This window comes from Triticum aestivum, chromosome 7A (assembly GCF_018294505.1).
Source record: "Triticum aestivum cultivar Chinese Spring chromosome 7A, IWGSC CS RefSeq v2.1, whole genome shotgun sequence".
Taxonomy (NCBI): domain Eukaryota; kingdom Viridiplantae; phylum Streptophyta; class Magnoliopsida; order Poales; family Poaceae; genus Triticum; species Triticum aestivum.
Genome location: NC_057812.1, coordinates 457,166,480 through 457,172,419, shown reverse-complemented (window position 1 = coordinate 457,172,419; position 5,940 = coordinate 457,166,480).

Genomic DNA, 5,940 nt, shown 5'->3' with positions numbered 1-5,940 from the left:
CGATTGGTGGATCTGGTGGCGGGGCGTCGGGGAGGAGAGAGGGAGAGAAGAGAGAGTAACGGGCGGGGGGTGGGGGTCGTTAGTTAGGCTAGCCTTTGTCGTCCGTCGCGTCTTTGCCGTCCACCTTTTTCTCTCTTTGTCGTCTGCTAGCAGACGGCAAAGAGGGGGCGTTAAGTTTTTTCTAATCGGCTCGTTAGTGGGGGCCACCTCTCTCTTTGCCGTCAGCCAGCTGACAGCAAAGAGCTGGCAGTTGGCAAAGTCATGTTTTGCCGTCTGCTTTTTCATAGCTGATGGCAAAGACCTTCTTTGTCGTCTGCTAGCAGACGGCAAAGAGCTAGCAGATGGCAAAGTAGCTGATTCCAGTAGTGCAACTTCTGTTTGTCCCCTACGATGGCTGCCCCACAGAATTATATGTCCTCCCGAGACAAGAAATCGTGAAGCTCACCTGGTATGGAGGGCGCGTGTATGATGTGGTGCACCAAAACATCATCTTCGAGGCACAGCTGAAGGACAGCGGCGCGTTGGATCTTCCCAGTGGCACGCTCCGTGTACTCTGCATCGAGACCGATGACATTCATCTCCACCTTTTGGAGGGAGTTGGATACATTGTTGATCCACCTCCGAACAACCCTTGGGTGCTCGGTGACTGTGCCAACTATGCTCAACGAGCCTTCGACGAGGACATGTTGGACGCTAAAAACCTGCATCTCAATCTCTTTCGCCATTTGGAACCGCTGGACCGGAGGGCTATGGTTTGGAGAATTAAGATTAGATGGCTAGTCTAACTGAAGAAGATGATTATTTATAGGGGCTTCGAAATTACTCTGGCAGGATGTGAAGAGGTTAAAACAATGTGAATGCAGTGTGGTTTGGATGCAAATGAAGATCAAGGAGTAGTGAAAAATCCGAGGAAAATCGGTTCCCGGTGGAGAAGTAAATGGGAGACACTACTAGGGAAAACCTTATACATAGAATCTTAGCAGCAGCGCGGCACAAAAAAGAGGCGCTGCTGCTAATTAGTAGCAGCGCGGTTAGGGAAAGCGTGCTAGTGATGTAAATTTAGCAGTAGCGCGTGATGTTTAAACCGCGCTGCTACAAAAATCCACCGACAGTACACAACGACCTAACTTTACCAGCAGTGCGGCGTCAAGAAGCGCGCTACTGCTAATGCCATAGTAGTAGCGCTCTTTTTAGTCACGCCGCTACTGCTAATTTTGAAATTGTCCACATGGTTGGCCCGTTTAGCAGTAGCGCATGATAGGAAAGCGCGCTGCTGCTACGATCATAGCAGTAGCGTGTTTTTGCTCCCGCGCTGCTGCTAAGACGCACCACCCACCACCTTTTCCCACCTCGCCCTCCCCATCTCCTCTCCTCCCTTTCCCCTACCTCCCACATCCTCCCTCTCTCACTCTTCTTCTTCCTCAATACTTCTCCCCCCATTACTCTCCCTCTTCTACCTACCTTTCTCTCTCTTCATTACTCCTAGCTAACTACACCACCTCCATTAATGCATCTCCTTGCTTTTTTTCCTTCCCCCTCCACTAGTTGAAGTTGTCTCCTCCCAAATTAGCTAGCTAGGTAGATGTAGCATTTAGTTAAGTGGCCTATTTTCCCCCTAACTAGATCTTTCTTTGTCAAGAAGAGCTTTGTGCACTTTTGATCTCCCTACATCATCATCCACACCGTGTGCTCGATCTTGTAGCTATAGGTGATTAAAATTTCATGCTTTTGCAAAATGGAAATATGTGTATGTGTGTGTGATATGATAATTGGGAAATATGATGGAAATTGTGTGTGTGGCATGAGATGACGCCAAATTGTGCTTTTGAGTTGCCTATGTTTTGCTGAAATGTCGATTTATTTCCATTTCGGTGAATTCCTGGCAAACTCTAGATCTATATATGTCCTATTTTTAGGGAAGGTCATGCCGAATTTTTGTATGCCTTTGATGCATGCAAGCATTTTTATAATAAATTTGTTTATTACTACCGTGCAGGTGTTCATGATGGTTAGTGGAACGATGGTGGACAGGCGGTTGCGGTCGGCGGTGCAGGACATGAAAGAAAATAACATGGCAGAGGTTTTATGTCTGTGTCGAAGATGCAAAGGAATAGTTTGGCTCGACCCCTATGACGAAGGTCATGTCAAAGCGCACCTGCTCATGACTGGTTTCATGGATGGCTATACTCGGTGGATAATTGAAGATGAGGATGATGATGTTGAGGGCGCCGATGGGGCAGCAAATGACGACACTGGGCAAGACGAAGAGATTATCGATAATGGCGGTGGGGAAGAGGCCCGACATGGCGGCAGAGAAGGGGCCGGACATGGCGGAGGAGAAGGTGCTGGACATGTCAGTGGAGAGAACGTAGACTCCACGCAGCAGAGTTCGTCAGTACTAAGTTCAATCGTGCGGGACCCTCATGTTCAAGCACTGCTTCGCAAGGAGACGAGTACTGAGAGAGCTGCTTCTAGAGAGGAGGCTAAGATGGAGAAACTGGTGGTAGACTCGAACACTCCATTGTATGATGGTTGCAATCCTGAGGTGACCCGCTTGAGTTTCACGTCCAACTTCTGAAGACGAAGGCTAAAAACAAATGGACCGACACTAGCCTCGATGAGCATCTCAAGTACCTAAAGGATGTTCTTCCCGCGGGGAATCTATGTCCTAGTAGTGTTGATGAGGCCAAGAAGATCATGTGCCCTCTTGATCTGCCGCATGTTAGATACCATGCATGCATCAACAATTGCATAATTTATCAGAAGGAGCACGCGGAAAAAACATGTTGTCCAGTGTGCAATGCTTCTCGATACAAGAAGGCCGGGAAGAAATGTCCCCAGAAAGTTGTATGGTACTTACCGATCACTCCCTGTCTCCAGCGGTATTTCATAGATCCCAAGTAAGCAAAGCTAACGCGCTGACACGCGGAGTGGAAGAAGCCCGATGATGGAGATGATCCGAAGCTGAGACACGTCAAGGATGGAAGCCAGTGGAGAGCGTTGTACAGCTTCTATTGGTATTTTGAATGTGATGCAAGGAACATCATCATCGGTGCGTGTGTCGATGGCGTGAATCCATTTGGCAACCAGAACACCAACCATAGCACATGGCCCGTGTTTGTATGGATGTACAACCTCCCCCAATGGTTGTGCATGAAGTCGAAGTACATTCACATGAGATGCCAGCAAAGGCGAGTATTTCTACATGAGAGTCGCGCTGATCATGACGGTGCACAATTATCTCGGTTACGGATATGTCGCAGGCCAGGTGTGCCATGGATATTGCGGATGCACGTGGTGCATGGATGATACGATGTCTCAGCAGCTAACGTCAAGGAAAGATGGCGGGTATGGGAAAATCGTGTACATGGGGCATCGAAGATGGCTCGAACAGGACGACCCATGGAGAAACCATGGAGATCTATTCAATGGTCACGCTGAGCATCGAGGACCTCCACGTAAGCAGAGCGGTGCCGAAATCGATGAGCTATTGAAAAACTAGAAGGAGTGCCCCGCATCGGGAAAGACGATGAAAAAGGCGTCGAAGCCGCTGCTGAAGGTATGGAAGACGAGGTCTGTGTTCTGGGACTTGGAGTACTGGCACAAACTCGATACACCTCATTGCCTTGATCAAATGCACATCTGTAAGAATGTCCTTGAGAGTTTGCTCGACACTGATGAATATGCCGGATAAGACCAAGGATGGGCCGAAGGCAAGAAAAGACTTGCAAGATTTGAAAATCAGGGAAGATCTGCACATGCCACCCCATAAACAGTCAGACGAGACAGAGACGGAGACAGAGGTGCGGGAGAAGAAGGGCAAGAAAATAAAGAAAGAGGATTATTGCCCCCCTTCTTGCTTCACCTTAAGTCAGGCTGAGATCGACCAATTCTTTAAGTGCCTTACCGGAGTCAAAGTTAGTTCCGGTTACTGTGGCAAGATAAGCACATATCTAGACACGGACAAGAAAAGGTTCAGCGGGATGAAGTCCAATGACTTTCATGTGATGATGACGCAAATACTACATGTTGCCCTTAGAGGGATAATGGACAAGAACGTCCGTGAGACGCTTATTGGTCTCTGCAACTTTTTCGACGTCATCTCTCGAAAGTCGATCAGTGTGAAGCAGCTCCAAAGGCTACAGGAAGAGATCGTTGTGATACTGAATGAGCTTGAGATGTACTTCTCGCCCGCGTTCTTTGACGTGATGGTGCATCTGTGTGTCCATATTGTGGACGACATAATAGACTTGGGGTCGTCATTTTTGCACAACATGATGTCGTTTGAGAGGATGAATGGGATCACCAAAGGATTCATTCGTAACATGTCCCGTCCGGATGGAAGCATCGTCCAGGGCTATCTGACACAAGAGTGAATCTCTTTCTGCGATAATTTTCTATATGGCGTAGACCAGCTGCCTGATGTTAGTGTTGGTTTGCCCGTTAACAAACACGAGGGGAGGCTCGAAGGAGAAGGTCACTCCAATGGTCGCAGGGAACTGCACGTGGCATACTCAGATCGACGCAGTGACTTTGACATGGCAAACTTGGTAGTGCTACAACACCTAGACGAGGTAGATCCTTTCGTGGCACTGCACAAAGAAATTATCGCAAAGAAGTATCGTGACCAGGGGTATGCAGGACGGACGCCGAAGTTACTAGAGAGCACAACTCCACTTTCCTGCATTGGTTCAAAGAGCATATTATTGCTAATCCCCCGGAGGAGGGTTGTAAGGACATATTGCTCATATACGCCTTAGCACATGGCCCCTCGCCCAACCTCCTAACCTATCAGACATACGTATCAACGGATACACGTTCTACACGGAGGCCAAAGATATGTTCAGTGATGATCAGAACTCAGGAGTGACGATGGAATGCATGACCGGCAGCGACAACGGCGAAACTAAAAGATTTTACGAAAGGGTCGAGGAGATCTGGGAGCTTGACTACTCTGGAATGCACAACACGATGATGTTCCATGTCAGATGGGCTAAGAAAGTCGAAAGAGAAAACCGGAATTTCACTACCATGACTATACCCGACGCCAAGAGCGCTACCGTGAACGCTATCGCAAAAAATGAGCCATGGGTACACGCTAAGCACGTGACACAATGCTTCTTCATAACCGACCCGGGTAATCCCAGTCGTGTTGTCGTGAGGAGAGGCAAAAGGAACATCATTGGAATGGATGGAGTCGCCAACGAGGAAGACTACGATCAGTACGGCAACCCATTGAGGGAAGATGATGATGATGATGAAGTATACGTCAAAAGAAGAATCAATACTACATTACCTAAGAAAAATCGTACTCCATGGAAAAGGAAAAGTCACAATGAGGGGCTCAATTATTCTTCAACGAACAAGAAGGGAAAGAAGCTGACTCAAAAATGAAAACGTCAACGCTGAGGAACCATATGTTATCGGTCAATGATGTAATATATATGCTCCTAGTTTGTATACACACTTAGCCATTATTATGCATGGGTCCAATGATGTAATATATATGTTCCTATTTTGTATACATATTTAACCGTCAAATGATGCAATATATACCGCCTTCAATTCCCTTAGTTAACTGCTCTCAGAAAAAAAAGTGAGAGAAAATAAAGGAAAACAAAACAGAAGGAAACAAACGGGAAAACTGTTATATAGGTACTGCTTATAGCAGCACCGCATTTTTCAGAAAAGAGCTACAGCTAGTCAAGGTAGCAGTAGCGGTTTCTACAGGAAAACGCTATAGCTACCTCGAGTAGCTGTAGCGCGTTTTTCCTAAACGCGCTACTACTATGCCCACTTAACCCCCAAAATCCCCACTCCTCTCTTCATCCCGCCTCTTTTCCCCCAAATCCCCACACTCTCCATTCCCCTGTCATGCCGCCGGAGCCCTTGTCGCGCCTCTGCGCTCGCCCCCGACGCCGACCGACCCCGGCGCCGGCT